We start from the raw sequence: 22,800 nt of genomic DNA, 5'->3' as shown, positions 1-22,800 counted from the left end.
TACAAGTAGAGGCAGAATGGGTTCACTACTGGAAATCTTATGCACCTCCACATTTATGGAAGTTCTCAGGAGTAATTGTAATTTACGTCAATGCATGCTGTCTGCTCTTGCCCTAAGAATGAATCAAAACAAGACATGACCTTCAACATAGTGAACAGAAACAGGGACCATTCTGAATCAAGCTATGTGCTCCCCATAGGAAAAAAATTGTCCCTGTTGCATAACAACACACAATGTATGTTCAGGTCTCAGTACAGTCACGTGAACTAAGACAAGGTGACTCGCTTTGTCTGCAACGGAGTTGGAACACAGAAATGGCTGAGTCTTGGTCAACTGTGACAAGGCCAATTCAGAATTACATCTGATATGTAGGCCAAGGCTGATTGGATTGAAGATATACAATGAACACTTCTGTAATTTTTACTGACTTGATCTTTAATTAATCTGAATTGGACTGTAATCATATTAAAATATGGTGTAACCCTTAATGTTAAGACTCAATTGCCTTATACGTATGTTATAATACTGATGATGATCAAATGTATTGATCAAAGCTGGGAAGGAGAGTATTAGATGAAATTATGGATTCGTTTGTAAAAAAATGAATTATCAATTTCAATTTATAATTAATATTTTTATTAATTACAAAACAAAGTGCTCATTAATATAAAATCACCACAAAATATGTGTAGGGAACTGTGGTACCCATTCAATGTTCTTGACTTGACTGCGAAGCATTGGCTTATCTGCCAGTTAAAGAGAAAAAAAAGGAAAACAATGTAAAACTAAAGTCATTTTAATGTAGATTGAAAGTTGTGTGAGAGTAGTTAATCTGGTTCTCTATTGTTTTAACAAAGTCTTCACAGAGAGGGACATCTGAACTTGGTCTTGTATCTTTGAGCCACATTGTTATTAAGAATTAAAAAGCAGAAGCAGTTATACTTATTACTTTGTGAAGAACAGAAGAAGAAAAAGTGTGAGCTAGACATTTTCAGAGAGAAATGAGAGGTTGAGATGTTAAGTATTGACTTTGAAATGAAACAAAAAAACATTAATGAAGACATTTTATGTCATGGACAAAGTAATAAGAAAAAGAGATTTATTACTAAACCAAACAATGGAAAAATACAAAACTTGACTATAACTTGCCTGAAAATAAAAAATAAAATAATTAAATCATCCTCAAGTAACAATTGACAAAAACAAAGTTAGACAGGAAGATATATGGATAGAGCCTAAGTTGTCTGAATTCATTTGGTTTGATCCGACTCACTTTTTGTTAAATTTCATAATATAAAATGTAGAATCCATAATCAATCAAAACTCATGATTAAGAGAACAGTCTAGTTGCAGACCCTTTTGAAGTCTTAATTCTATTTGACCCCTAATTCTGCCACTTCCTATAATAAGAATTACAGTTATAATGCTTCTACACATGAGAAATAAATAAATGAATGATAGGCTTTTCCTTTTAAACCATCTGGAAATTGTGCTTTAGTTTCTGAATGGATCTTTAATAATCATCTCTCTTCTTTGTATGGATAGTGTACTTTTCTACCTCAAGTCACTAGTGGGTAGTAAACATTGGGAAATTATATTTTCTTATAAAATGTCCTTATTTATTTGCATTGAGTTGTGCACATGAGTCCAAAGTAAGTGAGACTGAGATGTGCAAGTGTAGTTAAAGATTATTTAAATACATTATTGATATCACGTTCTTGCTTTTACCTGTATTTTTAAAAAGATATGTCTGAGGAACTTTGTCTCATTTCATTTCTCTGCTCATAACTAAAATAATGGTACAACTTGTGCCTGAGGACTAGGAAAAAAAACTTGATTGCAGGAAGAAAAACTCAGAGAAGCAGAAAATCCTCTGAGACACACATACTTGCTGCCACTCCCCCATGTGTCAGACCTCAGCATTTCTGGCTCCCTCCATGCGAGTCCCTGTCTGCCTCCAGGGTTTATGGAAAATAAAGAGCCTCTCTCAAACACCCCAACAGTCTCTTTGGAGATAATAACTAGACACGTGTAATTGTTTTTGGCAATTACAATTAGGAAAAAAGTTTTTCACAAGTATTCTCAGCTCCCCAAGCCTGTCCTCTCATTGCAGCTACAAGGGAAAGGATAATTGCAGTTCTGAGAAGAGGTGAGGTCACAGAACCACAAACCCATACCTAGTTGTCTGACTGTCTTCCTCCCTCTCACACAAGTATTTGCTGTTGTGACCATCACACTGAGCCCACCATCCTGGAAGCTGGAGAAGTAGTAGAGAGAGATTTTTTTTCAGCCAGAGAAGTAGAATCTCTAAGAGAAGAAGGCGTGCCTGAGCACCTGTAAGTAATCATGTTGGAAAAAGGGATTCTTCTGATTATGAACCTGTCCAGTGTCAAAGCCACAGATTAATGAGTTATCACTTCTGATGCTTCAGCAAAAACTGGTCAAGAGAAATGGGGGTCTTAGACCTTACACCAATCCTGATGGCTCCTAAAGCCATTTAATTAACTCTCCGCTGATGGAGATTTTTGATATTTAATCCAAATAACATTGAAACCTGATTTTTAAGGTGTTTGTATTTGGAACCATAACTACAAAATTAGTCTGCTGTTCAGATTACCATATAAAAATCATAGTCAAAATTTTCAGAATCTCTAGAGGTGTACGTATAATGCATCTTTAACTGTAATGTCAAAGACTAGGATGAATCTACAGAAATTATCCGATCCTGTGCACGAACTCTGTATTTGATAGGCAATTGCTAGAACAGAAATGATCGCTCTAAAACCAATTGTATGATGCAATTAATGGAGGCAGGAGTTGTCTCTCCACTGTAAACATCTGTTGTTTTTTGATTATGATGAGACTATTTTCCCTTTTGAAGTTAGGGAAACGGAATTTAAGGAAAAGATAACTTTATATAGTTATGAGTTTTAGACTACAGCTGTCAGGCTTAAATCTGTCTTGTGATATTTTCTCTCATTTAAAAATATTCTAATATTAATTCAAAAAGCATTATTTCAATGTAGAGAATGTACAATATTTCAGGCTTATAAATTTCATTTTGCATATGTGTTTTGTATTTAAATTATTTTCACAAGTATCATCTCATTGCTAATATTTTACTTAATATCAATATTAATAAATAGATAAGTATATGATCTGAGATGAATAACAATTTGGGTCTCTCCCATACACTATGTTATTGTGTCCCATAGTTTAGGGCATGACATGACTCTGTTCAATAATTCAGAGAATACTGTTCTTTGTGCTTTTGTTTCTAGTGCAAAAGCAAATGGGTCTTTCTGTTCCCATCCTAATATGGAGCCATACTTGCATTCATTAACCCAAATTCTGATGGAGTAGATTTCTGTAGTATTTTCCTGAAATGAAAATAATTTACATTTATTATGATACCTAAAGCTTTATTCATAACTTATATGGTGCTATAGAATAAATTTTTACACACGAGTGGAACTTGATTACAAAGAAAATTATATGACAAAATACCAGCATTATAAAATATAATAACAAAGGGTAAAAACAAACTAATATTGATCTGGATTATTTGAACAACATAACTAAATATATCTACTGGTATTGCATGGTGGTTAAATGCACTATCTTTGTTCCCAGCCTAGCTGGGTTCAAGGACTCCTTGGAACTCTAATCAAGCTGTGAATTTTTACAAATTACTTAACTATTCTGCTTATGTTCTCCTTTTTTTTAATATTGAAAGTAGTAGTAGATTTTGCAACTCTAATTCATATGTTTGTGAAGAATAGAGGAGAAACCTCATGTCCTGCATCGTGTATTCTTCCTAACGTCATGAAATAGTCAGTACTAGTATTTTTATTCAAAAGAGAACGAGCACTGAGGCAAGTAAAGTTTAGTGATTTGTCAAATGAAATAGTTTTTATGGGAAAGGTGGTGATTTAACTCCCTGGGCTCGTATAATGGCTGTTCATTTAAACATAGTGCTGCTTAATGTAGCTTTTTGACCTTCACATACTTTGTCATTTTATTTTAAATTTGCAGTATTTTATTTTTTCTAACAAGTTTCAAGTTTAAATATTTATTGTAAAGATCAATAACAATTATTAATAAATATTTAAGCATCTCAATAAAATATACATGCATATGTATGTAAGTTTTATGAAAATTTCAAGTAACATTGCTCCCATGTTGTGTAATGTCTATGAATATATTTTAAAGAATAAATTTCCTTCAGCCTTTTGTCAGGCTCGATTGTTAGAAAATGCAAAGAAATATGAAATATAGAATAAAAAATTTCATCAAGTATAAAAATGTAATAGTTTAAATAAAAGATTAGCCATTATAATGCTCTGGTATGGTAAAGTACTTGCACAAAATTTTTAGATAGAATTAATTCTGGCCATGTGAAGGTGGTTCAATATTAGATGTTATGATTAAAAAACTCAGTTAACAGTTTGAAATATGAAAATAATGTAGTCACAGCAATGTATCAACATATGTGTGAGAAAAATTCATAAACACAAAGCTGAGCCAAAGAAAAAAATACTTTTTGTACAAATCACTTCCAGCAAAACTCATACAATGATGCATTTGTGACACATTTCTCCTAAAAGCAGAGTGAGACAAGGAGACCTACTCTGGCTACAGCTGTTAGAGACAGCATTAGATATCCTGGGCTAAGCTGAAAACTAAATAAGAGACAAAACTGTATTCATTACTAATTTCAAGCCTAGAATCTACTGGAAAGTATATACATTTTATAAATGTTTGAGCTACCAGAAGAATGAGCACATAGTAATAATGAAAAAGAGACAAGCAAAACAAAAATAAACTCACCATATACAGTAACAGTAACCGAGGGCTTCACTCTGTCACACATCCACATAGTGTCACTCCTCAACACTCTGACTGTGCTGCTCTTTGCTGTGACCCAAAGAGGCAATGCTCACAGCACAGTTTGAATGTTGCGTATTGTAAATACATCATGGTGGGTTGTTGCAAGGTTGGAAGAAGTAAAACGTTTGAAGAGCGCCTCCTTCTTCAGGCATCCACATGTCTGGATACACCACAGTTCTTCTGTGCATGAACAGTTTATGGAGATACACATGCCCATGCTATAATGTGAGTGTGACTTTATGAATGTGAGTGGGGCTGTGTGAGTTTGTGTGAGTGTGCATCATAACGTGTATAAATGTATGTGTACATGTTAAAGTATGTGGGTATTGTGACTGTATATTTGTGTGTGTGCATGCACAGGTGTGTTTGCATCTCTGTGTGAGGGTTTAAATGTGTGTGTGTATGTGTGGAAAAAGGGTTGCCTACCATCATGGATCTAATCTCTGACTTGGAAACAGGGGATTTGGCTAGTAGACATTGTTCTAATTATAGATCTGTTTTTACTAAAAAACAGGATTAATTTGAACTCATTTTATATTTCTTAACAAATTACAAAAGTAATCAATGCTCATTACTGAAAATACAGAAAAAAAATTAGTGTAGAAGACTGTGGTAACCATTCAATGCTCTTGAATTTAGGGAGTAACACCAGTTTATCTGATAGTTAAAGGAATTGTAAAATCTGCCTGTTAAATTATCAGATTTTTCCTGCAAAATCATGCTTTTATATAAGAAACTCATAAACTTGTATATTTCTATGGATATTGTTCTGTTTAGAATTCCTGCATGTACTGAGTTCTGGGCAAAGGTGAATATTGGTAAATATATTTTGCAAGAAATTTCTACATTATCTATACTTCCAAATAAATTGACACTGGATTGTGTAAACCAGTCCAGTGATTTTCACGTAAATTTTTGTCATCATGTTCTTCCTTTTACTTATATCTCTTAGAAAAACTTTCTCAGGTACTTTGTTTCCATATCTCTGCTCACAATTTAAATCATACTGCAGCTCAGTGGTCTGTAAATTAGGAAAGAACTCACTTTGGGGTAGAACTTCCGTAGTGAGTAAGGAAACCAGTGAGACCCATGACCTTTGCTGCCACCCTCCCTTGTCTGACCTCAGCATTTCCTACTGCCCCCATGTGAGTCCCCGTCTGCCTTCAGGGATCAATGAAAAGAAGGAGCCTTTCCCCAAAACTGCAATAGTCTCTTTGGAGATGTTAACTACAACATGTAATTGTTTTTCCTTAATTAACAACTGGGAAAAAAGTTTTTCACAAATATTCTCAGTTCCCCAAGCCTGTGCTCTCCTTGCAGCTACAGGTGAAAAGATAATTGCAGTTCTGAGGGGAGGTGAGGTCACAGAATCACAAACTCATATCTAACGTCTCTGGCTGCCTCCTTCTTTCTCACACAGTACTGTTCTGAATGTCACACTAAGCCCACCCTTCTGGCAGCTGGAAGGAGTCAGATGAGTATTTTCTACTTCAGTCTGAGAGGCAAAGTCTGCAAAGAAGGAGGGGTATCTGAGTCTGGGTAAGTCAATGATGATATTAGAAAAAGAGATTCTTCTGTGTTTGAAACTGGTACAATGCCAAAGCCACACAGGAAGAAAGAATAATACCCGAGGCATGAACTGCACTAGTAAGGAGAGATGGGGCACTGGACCAATCCCTGGTGGCTCCTAATCTGATTTACTGTGACTCTCAGTGACAGTGATTGCTGGTGTTTTATCTAAATGATAATGAAACCTGATTTTTACTGTCTTTAAGGACAGCAGTTCTGAAACATATGAGCTGTTCACTCTTACTTATAGGAATCCTATACTATATTTTCAGGATTACTGGAGGTACACCTGTAGTAACTCCATGATTGCAATAAAGACTATGATAAATCTTCAGGGATTATGTAATTCTGTGTAGAAATGCAGTATCTGAATGCAATTCCTAGAAAGGAAATATTTTCTCTAACTCTGGGTGTATCAAGTGTTTCATGGAGACAATAAATGTTTCCTGCTGAAAACAACCATGCTCTGTTGTTTTGGGTGAGACTGTTTCACCTTCAATTTTGGGAAGCAGCATTAAAAGAAAAAGTAACATGAAAATAATTTGTTTCAGATTGTAGCTTTAGGTACAAAAGTATCTGCTGATATTTTCTCTGATTTAATATTAATGTGATATGACTCCAAAGCTCTATAATTTCAATCTTTAAAATATGCATCTATCATACCCCAGAGATTTGCATATGTGTCTATATTTTAATATCTAACAAAAATCTAATCTTATTGCTAATGTTTTTACTTATCATGTATTAATGAACAAATCAGTTTATGATTTGAAATTTTTAATATTTAATTCTCCCCTAGAATCCTTTATCACATATTGGTGTTTCATGTCCCATAGTTTGCTGCAAGATAGCTGTGGGGGATCAGAATTTGCCACCCTCAAATTTTTCTCTTTGGCTTGATTATTTTTAAGATCAAAAGACTCAAGAAGATACTTTCACCTTTCCCCTAACTGCCTAAAATTAAGACAGAAAATGCATTTCAAGAAGGAGCTAATACCATAGGTAACTATAGTATAACATAAACTAGGTGTAGTAGGCAAGGAAGAACCTAGCAAGACCCATTTGATCAAAGTCCTACGTATGTCTCATTGTTTTTTCAAGGCATGACAAACATTTGTTTACCAAACATTTGCTTTTCCATTTGCATGTGAATTGACTTCCTCTCCTTTGAATTCCAAGCCACTACCACCACCATTCTCCTTTGTCTTTAGCTGAAGATGGTATTTAAGGTGGTGCCTTCAGCCATTTTGGTAAGTTACTCAGTTTTCCCAGGTTCTTCCCATGTGTACGTTTCATTAAATTTGTTTGATTTTCTCCTATTAGTCTGCCTCATGTCAATTTAGTTACTAGACCAGGTAGAAAAATATGGAGGGTAGAGGAATATTTCTTCCTCCACCACAGTTGGCAACAAGGGTGAGATAAAACATAACTGGCTGGATGCTGCTCACTCTGGGACTACCGAAGCTAGGAGATCCTGGACCTCTGACAAGAGCTGGCAGGAGGTAAGAGTTCTTACCATGTCAGTCTGCAAGCTCTCTGCCTGCAGGCTATAACAGAATTGAGAGTGGTGAGATTTTCATTTTCTCAATATAGATTAACAGGAGAAAATATTTGTGAAGGTAGATCTTGGACTCAGAGACTCGGGGAAATTTAGTTTGAGTACTCTTTGGTTTATTGATCCTTCTCCTCCCTCCCAGAAATAGTCACTGTTTTTCCTTGTCTCTGTCTTTTATGCTGTTTGTCATACAAAGGAAAAACCATGTGACAGTATGCAGGCGTAAGCCCTATGTTTCAGCTGTCTGGGCTGGCAACGCAGTAAACTTTGCTAGGGGTTAATGTGCATGTGAGGTAAAAGTGATTTCTAAGGGGCATCTTGGAAGACAAAGCTACCAAATTGATGGCCATGGATGAAGGATTTACGAGCCATTAGGGTGCTTGCCACTTCAAGAATACTCCTATGACAGGATAAGTTGCTCACAGAATGGGGTTGACATGAGTCAACCTGCCAACCTCAAGGAAATTTCCATGCAATAAGGTAATCTGAAAAACAACACAGAATCCCCAGCCCCTGGCATATCCCTCATAGGTATTAGTTTGGCTACAAGAGACCCAAGGCTTATCTAAAGCCGTTATGTGAATATAGGGTAAGGTTTTCCCATTTGTCTTGTTCTTTGTCTTGAGAGCTTGGCTTTGTGACCAGTGAGATATCTTTTCTCTTTGCCATCTGGAGGATGCATAGACCGGTGTGCATCTTGGTAGCCACTTGAATTGACTGGGGTTGCAAAATGCACTCTCTTTGTCCAGCTGTGTCAACCCTCAAGGGAATTTGCCATAAGGGGCCCCAGTTCATAAGAGGCCTTTGTCATCTCAATCTTTGTTGCTTGTTAGTGCTAGAAAAATTTCGTTCCAATAGTGCCTGCTGGGTGTCAAGTTTAGCAGATTTGTGACTGGAGGCATCCCACATTCCTGTGGAAGACCAGAGAAAGATTTCACTACAACATCCCTTCCACCTGTGCAACAAAGGCCTTTGCTTTCTTAGACTATTTTTTGGCGTGAACTTTCTGGATATCGTGATGGCTACTTCTTTTGCAATTTCTTTTGGGGATGCCTCTTTCATCTTCGGTTAAGCCATAAAAGGCTTATTAGTTTGAGTTGCTATTAAGATTCTATTTATCAACGGTCAGACAATGATCCCTTAAATTGGAAAAACATCTAAATTGGAAAAACTTTAGTGAGCACTCATCTTAAACAGTTGTTTCATTGGAACCGATAAAAAGAGCAAATTAAGAAAAAATACAAATAAATAATGACTAGCCTTAAGAACTTAATCGCATTTGGGTTCTCATCTTCTCATCAGTGTCTTACAGATGCTAATAAAAGCTTTAATTTAATTAAAAAGAGAATAAAAAGAAACCAAGGGGAAAGTCAAGGGACTCTTCTCAACAAGGTGGAAATTTTTAAAAGGATTATTAGGAAATAAGGCAAAGAAAGCAAATATTAAAAGGGGAAAAACAAAGGGAATCAGAAAGAAAGAGTCACGGGACTCATCCCAGTAGGACGGAAATCTTTAGATGATAATTTAAAAGTGGGATGAATAAAATGGACATTAATGGTGTTAAAATATGATACGAGTTAATGTTCAGCCAGTGAAAGGGACCCACTTCTAGACACTTATCATTAAAGGGCCCCAAATAAGTCTGCTCTATTTACCTCAGTTTGGAGAAATTTAAAAGGCCAGAAGGCAGAGATCACAATGAGAAACCTAACCAAAAATTGCTTGTGGCAAAAGTTAGGCCAGTTAATCAATTTAAAGATTGACAAAAGGGCCGGGGTCTCTTGGCCAAAGCTCTCACTGGGGATTCAAAATCTTTTACAAAGGAAGGGATGAAATGACTGGGAGATTGAGAGAAAATTTCCAAGACTCATTGATTCAGGAACCCCACAAAATGTGGTACAAAACCCATTGGTCGGACACTGACTCAGGCTACAACTAGATTGAGAAAATGTAAAGGGATATGTGTTGATAAGATTACAAATGTTGAAATATTTGAGATAGCATTATATGAAGAGGTTATGTCAACTTTGCCTGTTTTTTTTTGTTTTTTTTTTTTTTTTGGAGGTTGATGTTATGTCTGGCTAGAAATGCTTCCCCAAACTAGTATTATAAGACAGAGACTTACTGATGGAGTCCTAATGGAAGCTATGATTAAAGGTATAAGAGTTGATGCAATTAAGATAAAATTTTGTAGGAAAATTGGTATTTTAGTACTGGCTTTGTGTGAAATCATCGCATCTCTTTTGTCTGATTACATTATGGGTTACATTATGGATACAGACATGTGTCTCACTGGGGAATGTTTTCCCTGCCTGATACGTAAAACAGGGAATATAAACCCAACCATCAATTTAGTTAAATGTGCTAAAAGGAGTCAATAAGATTTCCTGAGATGATACAATGTGAGATAGAAACTGAAGGCTGATATGCAGGTGCTAATAAAAGGATAATAGAAACCCCCCTCCAACAAGGTGAATTTGTCCAGGGTTAAATTGTGCACTCAGGAAGAGGGCCTTGGGCCGTCCCCATGGCTTATCAGTTAAGTGTGCACACTCTGCTACTGGTGGCCCAGGTTAGGATCCTGGGCGCGCACCGATGCACTGCTTCTCGGGCCATGCTGAGGCCACATCCCACATACAGCAACTAGAAGGATGTGCAACTATGACATACAACTATCTACTGGGGCTTTGGGGAAAAAAAAAAAGGAGGAGGATTGGCAATAGATGTTAGCTCAGAGCCGGTCTTCCTCAGCAAAAAGAGGTGGATTAGCATGGATGTTAGCTCAGGGCTGATCTTCCTCACAAAAAAAAAAAAAAGGAAAGAAAGAGGGTCTTTGTTAAACCCCTTGTGCAGACTTTTTAAAGGTGTGGTATATTTTCCCGAAGTTTTGGAACATAATGATCTTTTGATTTAACTTTTAGTTAAAAATATCCCTGATATAAATAAGTGAATTAAAGAAAATGTAATTGGATGAATGGATAAGCCTTTTGATATCATTCAGGCTAAACCCAAGTATTTGAGAAACTTAAGACAAGTGTCTTTGCCTTACAAAAATGGAGAGGAAATATTTGGAATTTGACAAAAAAAAATCTTAAATGTTCTCTCCACAAATATTAGTAAAATGGTTTACCAGGTGAACTTAACTCTTTACAATTGCGAAACAAAATTTGGATCTGATATTCTTTTATAAACTAGTGAGTTTTGTATTGTACCTGATTCATAGCAAAAATTTAATGGAAGCTATAAGGTTTTGGTCTGTGTCTGCTTGTGTGTTAATGTGTGTATATATATATATACACTTTCATTGTGAGATATTTTTCTACCGCTGGATGGTATGGCTAAAAAAGACCTCTATTTTATTATCTTAAATAAGTGCTTATATAAACTTTTCTAAATGTAATAGAAACTAGCCCAAATGATTTTCAAGGTGCCATGATATAAAACAAACTTTGGTAAATAAAAACTTATTTAAGTTTTTTGGTTTGATTCAAATAGACATGTTCTCAGAGTTATCAACACTGGAGATGATACAGACATGCAGCCTGGGATTACTAGTCAAATAAGCTCATGTTATCTCTGTTACAAATTTATCAGCAAAAATAATAACTTAGAATGATAGATAATTTTGTCTAATGACTCATGAAGTTTTTGTGGGTAATCTAAACATATTTCTTGGGAGCAAATGACAAATAGATGTGAGATAAGCCTTTATAGATAACTTCTTAGCAATAATTATATTTTATGGCATGTGTCCTTAAAATGGCTTCCAAAATCTCTTTGGTAAATTATGTCAACAAAAATATCTGGAATACAAGAATTTAGTGAGGAAAGCTTTATTGCTCATACAGTTTGCAAACTGAGGACACATGGCCTTTTGGCAAACAAAAGTATTCTCAGGGAGAACAAAGGAACACAGCTGTCTTTTGGAAAAAAAGTCCCCACCCAGGTTCCCATGCAGGTCCTTTTATGCAAATGAAGTATGCAAGCCTGCTTAGTCTTGATGGGTTGGTGCAGGTCATAATTTTATTAGTTAGGTCCAGGTGTATTTTAGGGGCTTTTTTAAAATCAGGAACTTTGGCAGAATTAAAGCTTAAGAGTCATTATGTGTTTTCTTTGAGAACAGAGTATGTGAATGCTTCCCTGTCCCATCATGGTCAATTGACTCCATTTTGTTTTTAGGCCCCAGTTAGCCACACAGAGTCCATCTTGTTCTCAGAGTCTTTTTGATTTCATTTTATTCTACATTTACCCCTTTTGATCAAAACCTGCCACAGTCACCCTTGATGATCAGTTTGTTGTTTGTGCCATTTTGGTGCCAAAATGTCCTCTGCCTTTGTTGGGTCCATCTAATTTCATGGAGGGACTCATGGGCTTAGCAGGACTTAGCCATCCAATCAAGTAACTTGGGCCACGCAGGGCAGGGGTCCAGTTATAGGTTAATTATGGTCTCATAGTGAAAATTCATTGAGGTTCCAGCAATCATTTTTTTGAGGGTTTGAAGATGTTGAGTCATCATGATCCAGGTAGGATTTTCCCAGAGGGATTTGTGGAAAAAAGCCAGAATAATTTTAAAAAGAAACTAGATCCCAAAGCCAAAAATAATGTGAGCACCTAGAGACTCAATCTTAAAAGTGAACCCAGACCTGAGGATTAACAACTAAAAAGATCTGGAAAGCAGAAAATGGGAATATAAGAATGTGGTTATACAGATAATCTCTTATTTAGCGTTAAGCAGGGCCATATTTGAGCAACAAGGCAGCCAAGATGAGGGAAAGCCTCATCTTGTTGGATCTAGTCATCTCAAAACCATCATTTTAGCCTGAATGCTGGTTTTACAACAGCGAGTAAAGAAAACAGTGATTAGTTTAAATATTATGATCAATACAATGATTCTGAGGATTAACAAAATTAGGAGTTGTAATCCAGATGCAGAAGTGTGCTGATGTCTATAGGGAGCCAACTAACAAAATTATTTAGATGGGGTGTAGGATCCCTAAGGGAATTTACTTGCTTTTTCATGTGATTTAGCAGAGATGACAATTTTGGAAACTCATCAGGTATAAAAATAAAACATTCAGCTTGGATAATTGCACATGTACTACCTTGTGATGCAGTTTTTTTTTTTTTTTAATCTAGGGACATTCTATTTTGGAGGACAGGTTTTTTTGTTAAAGATATTTCAGTATTCAATAAGGATAATCCAGTTTGGTTATCACTGAGGTCACTGTTGAGTGACTTCAGTCGGGGCTTCTATATGTGATATGACATCTTCTAATCCTATAGAAGGAACAAATATAGCAGCTAGGTGATCATACCAGTGAAAAACTGCACAGGTCCTTCTGGCTTTGAGGAAAAGGAGATTAGTGACAGTTGTTAATTTGGGGTAAGCCCTTCCTTGCATTCAAGAGAAACCAAAGATGCAGTGCCGTAACCACCCAGGTGGAAGCTGGGGCCAAATGTTTGTTCCACATAACCACTGAGTTCCATTATAGGCCACCTAGTAAATGCCAAGTAGTCAAAACCAGGCTGTCCCAAACCAGTCACTATCTTTAAATATAATGGTATTTTTGCATGACTCAGGGGATCCATTCCATGTCTTGATTGTAGTTAGGTTGACCTTGTCTGGAATGGTTTCTTTGTCCCCAGCATAAAGGTGCCAGTATGTCTACAGTTCCATAGCTAGAAGTGAGCCAAATAAAAATCCATCCCAGATCTGTGGGAAACCTCCCATTGTTCTCATTGTAATGTCTAGTTTCTTTGTTTTAATTGCAAATTGTTGAGATAACTAGGTGGTTTGGGCAGCAAAAAAAGTAGTTATGCCCTGTATCATTAATATTATGGGCTATTGACCATATGTCAGGGTCAAAATTAGCAAGGCCAGATGTGTTGTGAATGCTTGAACTAGATCTTTCCATCATAATAAATTCTTTCAAAGCTTTCCAGTCTGTGCCCTGGAGAGGAGAAATCCACTAAGGTAACCTAGATGAACTAGAAAGGGGGAATTGCTGACATACCCAACAGTTAGACTGATTTTTATGCGTAGCAAAGGAATGAGCCCATTGTAAAAAGGAATTGCTATCAAGGGCCCATTCAGATGTGAATTGGAAAAACAAACACAGTATCAGAAAAATCTTAAATGACGTTTGAACAGTATGACAATGGTAATATTAAATAGTTGTGGAAGTGGATATGCAGGCCTGGTCCAGGGTCTTGGGACAGCTATGTACAGCAGATCTTGGCTTCTTCTCTTCCTGGAAGTTGTTATTGTGAGTCAGCTTTATCTTGGTGCTTGAGAGTGGGGTGGATTTCCAGTCATCTGAAGGAGTTGGTAAGACACTTTCCAATAGAGCTCAAAGGCTATCTTCCTCAAACAATGTTTCCAGACACCCAGTCACCAGGCTCTAGACTGTGAACAATGGGATCCTTTAAATTGGAACCCAGGAAATCTTCTTTAATGAGGATTTCTGAATTCTGGAGGATCAGGTAGGGAGAAAATGTAAATGTTTCATCTTTCTTCATAAAAGTATATCTTACCAGATAGTTAATACTTAAAAGAAAAAAATTCTTTAAATCTGGAAAGCCTAAACATTAGACCATCTTTCTTGGTTCATGTAGTCCTATGTAATTAATATCTGTTCTTGTTCTTTTGTTAGCAGTTTTATGAAACAATCAGTCTTTCTGTTAGAATGTTGTAATTTATTACCCAGTTCAGTTTTATGATCTGAAAGTTTATCAGAAAACTGTAGTAGAGTAAGTATCAGAGTCCTGTCTATGAATCTCACTAAAGATGAAACACATTTGCAAAAGCATCAGAGTAAAACAATAACTATCTGTAAATGACAAAGACTTAAAGTGGCATGGTTAAAGATCCAATTACAATGCAACTGACAAGGAAATTTGGTTATTTTTGTGACACACATTTTAAGATAATGACTAGAATTATACTAGGATGTACTATACTTTTAGGAATTTTAGATAATTTTTAGAACACTTATATTAATGACATTTACCCATTCAATATAACCTAAAAGGTTTATTGTCATTTGTTTGACATAGAGTCCCATTTAACATACCAAATAAGCCTAATTAGTTCAATATCATTGCCTTTATAGGAAGAGAGAACAAATTTCTTTAAGTCCCAGGGGCCCACTGAAAATTGTCAAGGTTACTTTCAATTCAGAAGAAAAAAATGTTGTTTAGGAATTGGATTTTGGGGAAGTTTGTCAAAAATATCAAAAGGAATATGGGTCACTGTGAAACAACGCTTAGCTATCCATTTTACCAAAGTGACAACAGAAGATGTTAAAGGCAAACATAGAGAGTTAAACAGTTTTAAAAAAAACTTATTTCTCTTCATAGAGACCTCAGCTTTTTGAACATAGAAAATTATTTTGACAAAACATAGAATTACTACCTTTCAGGTAGTTACTCAGAAGAGTTGAAGAAAAACCTCTTATAATCTCTTTAACAAGGGTAGTCTAAAAGTTCAAGAAAATCATCCTTTTAAGAGAGAGAAAACCAAATTCTAATTTTGTTCCAGCTTAGTTTTAATAATAAAACTCATTTAATTAATTAAATTTATTCCAATCTTAGCCAACTTGACTGTGCACAAAACTCTTTTTTTCTGAGTATTTCTTCCACAAACCTTCTATAATTTCTTTTTTACATTCAGAATTTGTCCGATGCCTCCTCTCCTTCTTAGCCTCTCCTTAAGACAAAAATTAGTTTTTTCTTTCCCATAACCAGTTCTACTCTAGGACAAATTTATGCTTTTAACAAAACAAACAAAAATATCTCCATTCCTTATACTCTTTTATTTTTACTGAAAATATACATTTTACTTTCCATGACTACAAAGATGTTTCCTTTATTAATTTTAGTCGCTTTAATCACATATATTAATTAGAATTCTTAACCCTTAGTAACTTTAATTTTTACTGAAAACAAGGAAATAATCAATTATGAACAATCTTTTACATTAGCATTCTGGGGCTTGGCAAATTTATAAGTACATTTCATGATTTCTAGAAAAATGTTACTTCATAGTACAATCTTTTTAATAATGCACAAGACATGTTTATTGATAGACTCAAACATTTTTTTAGTTTCTCTGTATTCAGACAATGAAAATAGGTAAGACTTAGACTTGTTTAGCAGTTAATGTTCCAGTGTTTTACCCTATTCAAAAATGATCTAGATAGTCAATGAATTGTTAATCATTTAATTTAACCCAGCAAATCTTCAAAGTTTCAAGTTGGCAGAAACATTTTAGAAGTTATTTTAAATACACATGCCATAAAATATAATTATTGCTAAAAAGTTTATCTATAAACCATTTAATCTTACTTACATGCATTTAGTTTACTTGTGCTCAATAATTATATTTACATTACCTACAAAAACTTCATGAAACACTGACAAAGTCCGCCATCAATTTTTTTAGTTGCCAAATTTTGTGACAGACAACATAAATTTATTTGACTTTTAGTAAACCTAAGTAGAACAAAAGTTTTAAATTTTATGTTGGTAACTCTAAAGATGACAAATTACCTTTACTAGCAAATATTTCCCTAGATCACATGATCTTGAATTTCATTTGGGCTAACTTTTATTATATTTAGAAATAATTTATATAAGTGCTTACTTTAAGCTAACTAAATAGTGTTCTTTTAGAAATTATACCCTCCAGATATATGTTGTATAGAGAGAGACACAAGTACATACAGAACCCATAGCTATTGTTTTAAAATTATTGCCATGAGTCAGGTACAATAATACAAAGCTCACTAGTTATGAAAGAATAGTTTGATCCAAATTTTTTATCTGGCAGATGGAATAAATTAATGTTATCTGCTCAGATGGCTAAGCTTATTTCTAGTAATATTTGTGGCAAAGACATTTACGGTGCTAGATTTTGGACAAAGGTGCTGCTATACCTATTTTTATTTTTTCCTTTTTTTTTTCCTTTAGAAATTGATGATAGATCAGATAACAGTTCCTGGAGAGGTTACAAGCATTTTGAGATAAATAGGGGAGGAATCTGGGATTGGTGAAAGGGAATGGGTGGAATCTGAACTGCCTCTACACCTGCATTTCCAGTTTTGCAAAATTTACAAGGTAAGGACAGTTGCTCTCAATTCCTCAGAAATTGGGTTGTAATTTAAATAACATTATAGGTTGGTCTATTTGTCCATCTACATAAGCCCTAATTTGCTTCTTTCCTTCTGGGTACATAGTTTTATTTTAACTTGAAGAAGAAGGTCTATAAAAGAAAAGTCCTATCAGCTCCAAATGTCAGGTTCCAGTTTGGCCAAATTTCTGATCATAAGTTACTAAATCCTTTCAAATATCCTTTCAAGTCTTAACTGGGACAAACAGTAAATATTTCTGACAGTATTAAACAACTATATCAATTATTTAATTTTAGTTTCTCCTTTACTCTTTAAGCAGTAAGGTAGCAGTTTATGAGAAAATCTCTCAGAGTCTAGTTAATTCTGGAAGGAGCCCACACTGCAGCCTTCCTTTGAAAGTAGATATGAGGGTGTATGTAAAGCCATTAACTTAACAGAATGCTGTATAGTCACTTTTTAGGTACCTCATATATTAATTTTTCATCACCTTTTTTGCAACAAAACTTTCAATAAGTCTATTTTGGAATTTTGAGGCTTTTTCTTTTAAGTGCACTTTTTAAATGATATTATATAATTGGAATATTCCTTCTAAATGCCAATGTAATTCCCCCAAGGCTGGTGGCAGTTTAGCAGGACCCTAGCCACAAATAGAATGCAACCCACATTTCTGTCCAGCCATATCTGACCACAAATGGGATATAACCCACATTTTTGTCTTTTTAAAAAATGTTCCCACCCAGGTCCATTTATGAAAATGAGGGATGAAATCCTGGCTAGTCCTGATTGGTTGACTTAGCTCACAGTTTTATTGGCTAGGTTCAGGAAGCTATTATGGGCCTTTGTAAAATCAGGACTTTTGGCAGAGTGAAAGCTTAAGTGTGCATTTTGGGTTTTTTTGAAACTACAGTATGTGACGGCCTCCCAGTCGCATCGTGGCTGCTTGACTTGATCTTGGTTTTATGTCCCAGTTAGCCACACAGAGTCCATCTTGTGCTCGGGGTCTTTTTGATTTCACCTTATTCCACACCTGAAACTTTAAAGTTTTCCTAAGTAAACTAAATTATAGAAAATTTATTGACTAGATACATTTTCAAATAATATAAAATACTGAAACATTAATTGCTAAAGAAGACTAAGTTTACTTACTCTTGTCTTGTTATTGCAGAGAAACTAAAAAATGTTTGGGTCTATTAATAAACATGTCTTGCCCTTTACTAAAAGATTGTACTGTGAAGTAACATGTTTCTAAAAATTATAAAGATTATTTATAAATTTGCCAGGCCACAGAATGCTAATGTAAAAGACAGTTCATAACCATTTATTTCTTAGTTTTCACTAAAAAGTAGGGTTCATAAGGGATAAGAATTCTAATTAATATACATGATTAAAGCTATTAAAGTTAATAAGGGAAACATCTTTGTATTCAAGGAAAGTAAAATGTATGTTTTCAGCAAAAATAAAAAGGTATAGGAAATGGAGATATTTTTGTTTGTTTTGTTAAAAAGATACATTTGTCCTAAAGTAAAACTGGTTATGGGAAAAAATATATTTTTTGTCTACAAGGCTAAGAAGGAGGGAAGACATGGGACAAATTCTGAATGCAAAAAAGAGTTGTACAAGGTTTATGGAAGAGGAACCCTCAGAAAATTATTTTATGTATAGTCAGTTTGGCTAATATTGAAATGAATTTAATTAATTAAATGAGTTTTACTCTCAAAAATAAGCTGGTACAAAGTCTGATTTTGGTTTTCCTCTCTCTTAAAAGGATGAGTTTTTGTTGGACTTTTAGTCTGCTCTGGATAAGTAGATTATGAAAGGTTTTCTTTATCTTCAAGTAAGCCTGCCCAAAGGGCTGAAATTCAACGTTTTGTCACAATAATTTTCTATGTTCAAAAAGCTGAGGTCTCTCTTTTAAGATAACTATGTTTTTGTTTTAACTGTTTAACTCTCTATACTTGCATTTAACAATGTTGTCACATCGATTAAATGGATAACTAAGCATTGTTTCACAGTGACCTATGATCATTTTGATATTTTTGACAAGCTTTCCAAAAATTCAAATCCTTAATAAAGTTTTACTTTTGACCCAAAAATAAAGTTAAGAATTTCCAGAGGGCGCCTAGAGACTTCTCAAAGAATTTGTTTTCTCTTCCTATAAAGAGGGAGATATTAAACTAATTAGGCTTATTTAGTACGTAAAATTGCATGAGAAGCATTGTCAAATAAATGATGATAAATCTTTTTATGTTATATTGCATGGGTGAGTGATGTTAATATAAATGTTTCAAAAATTATATAACATTTCTAAAATTCTGATCTGTCTAGATAGTCATAATTCTAATTATTATATTAAAATGTTATATGTCACAGAAACAACCAAAGTTTTTTGTCAATTGTATTATAATGAAACATGTTTTAAGTCTTTTATAATTTACAGACATTAGTATTTTACTTTGATGCTTTTGCCAATATGTTTCATCTTCAGAGTAATTCATGGAAAAAATTCTGATACTTAATCTAGAATACAGGATTCTGATAAACTTTCAGATCACAAAAATGAACTTGGTAAGCAATTATAGAACTCACTTGGAGAAACTGGTGGCTTCATACAACTGCTAACAAAGGATCAAGATCAAAAATTGATTACATGAACCTGAAAGAACTGATGAGGATGATTATAATTTTTATGAGTTTTTGTTTGAAATATTGATGATTTTTTTAATGTTTTGTTTTTCCCAATTTAAGGAATCCTTGTTCTCTTTTCTCTTAAGCTAACTATGACTTATAGCAATTTGGTAAATTATACCTTTGCAAGCAGAATTGAAACATTTATATTTTCTCCCTACCTAATTCCTCCAGAGTTTGGAAACTCTTGATGTTTGAGTATTTTTATTTTCATGGCAATATAGTTATCTACATAAGTTCAATAAGAATCTATTCTAGTTACAAGAGGGCACAATTGGAAACATTTGTTATATTACCAAGGTTTTGACTGGAATGTCATATTTGAGAAAGACATGCATAAACTCAGATAACACCGGACAGCTTTATGGAACAAATAAAGCCCCTTGGAAATATTGGCCTGGCACCTTGATTATAGAATTCCCAGAAGACTTACCAGGTGGGAAAAGAAGGTCACTTCCTGGTAAGTGCCAGAACCTCAAGATATATTGGGGACCTGAAAAAGAGGGGAATTCACACAAATATGTAGGTACTGTAGGTGGAGTCTGACAACAATTCCTTGGCTTAGCTTTCCTAGCCTCAAGAGGCCTTTAAAAGTTTGATCTTATATTTCCTATGAAAACTTACAGCAAAGCAAATTTAAACCACCCAATATGATCAATGACTATTCTTGCTGTACTTATATAAATAATTGGGCCAAGTTTATTGAAGTAGACTTATTTTACAAGCCAATTAGTCCTTATTTGGCTATTTTTGGTAAAAATGAGGATGATTTTAGAGTGAAAAATTATGTTTCACTGGAAAGCATAATACACACTCATGGATATTTGGTTCTATTTATGTTAATTGTCTTTGAGGTTTTTGTTTTCTACATGTAAACTGGACTTGATCCTAAATTCTTTTAGTTTCCTCAAATACCTGGTTACAGCTCTTCAAACTAATGCTTCCAATTTTTCCCCCACTTTTGATTTGGGATTATTGAGAACTGAAACCACCCTTTTTCCAGAAACCCTGCAAACTGAAGCTGGACAGCTTGATATAAACTTAAGAGAAATCACCACAATAGCCCATGTTTAGATAATCTTCATGCCTGTTGCTGTGTAAGCCACTCAAAAACATTTACCTGAACACATAATGACATTATTAGAGACATTTCATACTGCAAAAAACGCTTCAACCCTAACATCCAGGAATCTTCCTGACTGTTGTTCTCTGGGCTCAGAAACTGGTTTATAATTTGCTCCAACAAGTAACCTTGTTTTTCTTTTTGTTTCCATAGAAATGCTTCTTATTAAACACCCGATTGCTTTCTTACACAATATAAGCCTAATTTGGAAGCCCACTTGCATCACCATATCCTGAAATGAGTTTAACTGGATTAACCTATTATCAGTACTAAGGGACTTGTTCAACGAGATGGAACAATATACCAATTCAGCTTCTGGAATGTGAAACTTCCTGAAATTTCAAAGGTGGGAATGTGGGGGATCAGAATATGCCACCCCAAAATATGTCTCTTTGGCCTGACTATTTTTTTTTTTTTTTTTTTTTTTGTGAGGAGATCGGCCCTGAGCTAACATCCGCCAATCCTCCTCTTTTTTCGCTGAGGAAGACGGCCCTGGGCTAACGTCGGTGCCTATCTTCCTCCACTTTATATGGGACGCCGCCACAGCATGGCTTACCAAGCAGTGCGTCGGTGCGCGCCCGGGATCCGAACCAGCGAACCCCGGGCCGCCGCAGCGGAGCGCGCGCACTTAACCGCTTGCGCCACCGGGCCGGCCCCTGGCCTGACTATTTTTAAGAGTAAAAGACTCCGGGACAAACTTTGACCTTCCTCTAAAGGCCTAAAAGAATTTAAGATAGAAGGCATGTTTCAGGAATGAGATAACACCATAGATGACTATAGTATAATATGAACTAGGTGTGGTAGAGAGGGAGAAACCTAGCAAGGCCCACTTAATTAAATTCCTTTCCATGCCTCACTGTCTTTGAACGGCATGGCAAACATTTGTTTACAAACATTTGCTTTTCCATCTGCATGAGAATTGCCTTCCTCGCCTTTGAATTCCAGACCACTACCTGCATCATCCACCTTTGTCTTTAGTTAAAGATGGTATTTAAGGTGGTGGCTTCAGTCATTTTGGCCAGTTACTCAGTTTTCCAGGGTTTCTTCCATGTATGCAGGCTATTAAAGTTTGCTTGATTCTCTCCTGTTAATCTATCTCATGTCAATTTGATTCTTAGACAAACCAGAAGAACCTAGAAAGTAGAGGAATATTTCTTCCTCCCCTACACAGTGTTCAATGATCCCTCTGATAGGTGTCCCTTGGTTCCTAGCATAAAAGAAAATCTTTGTTTTTGTTGCCATCTCAATACAGAGCCAATGTGCATTATTGAAATATAATTTGTCATAATGCAGATTCGTACAGAATTATACTATAATCCGTGCATCTATATTTTATTAATAAATCTAAATCTGTATACATAATTTTTATTGGCCTATATAATAAACTGTAAATGGAAACTGGCTACAAACAAATTATAAAATAAAATACCACCAATATAAAATAGAATGATAAGGTATGAATAATTATAAATAATAACTATACATCAGCCTTCTTTGAAGGTCATGGTTAACTAGTCATGTTAGAATAGCATAATGCATAAGTGCACTGTCTTTTTACCAGTTACTCCAGATCAGGTCCACACTTTGCCCATAAAACTTTACCTGCCTAAGTGCTTCTTATTTTTTGAATGAAAATATTAGTCCTGCGTGTCTCATGGAGTTATGCGAATCCAGGATTTACTGTATTTATGGCCTCCATAGCAATGATTTGTATTTTGAGAGAGCTCTTCAAAGGTGACACATAAAGTCTTGGAAACATGTAAATAGAAAATAAACATTAAGCAATTATTTCTAACTGAGAACTAACGTAAGTGGAGAATACTGAATCTCAGTTGACTTGATACATG

At 35.0% G+C, this 22,800-nt stretch overlaps 1 protein-coding gene across 1 annotated transcript in view; it reads left to right on the top strand.

The window, feature by feature from the left end:
• Window positions 1–22,800, top strand: part of LOC131397315 (zinc finger protein 677-like) — a 308,052-nt gene that overhangs the window by 204,122 nt on the left and 81,130 nt on the right.

Source organism: Diceros bicornis, chromosome 34 (assembly GCF_020826845.1).
Source record: "Diceros bicornis minor isolate mBicDic1 chromosome 34, mDicBic1.mat.cur, whole genome shotgun sequence".
NCBI lineage: Eukaryota > Metazoa > Chordata > Mammalia > Perissodactyla > Rhinocerotidae > Diceros > Diceros bicornis.
This window is presented reverse-complemented; position numbering and strand designations above follow the sequence as displayed.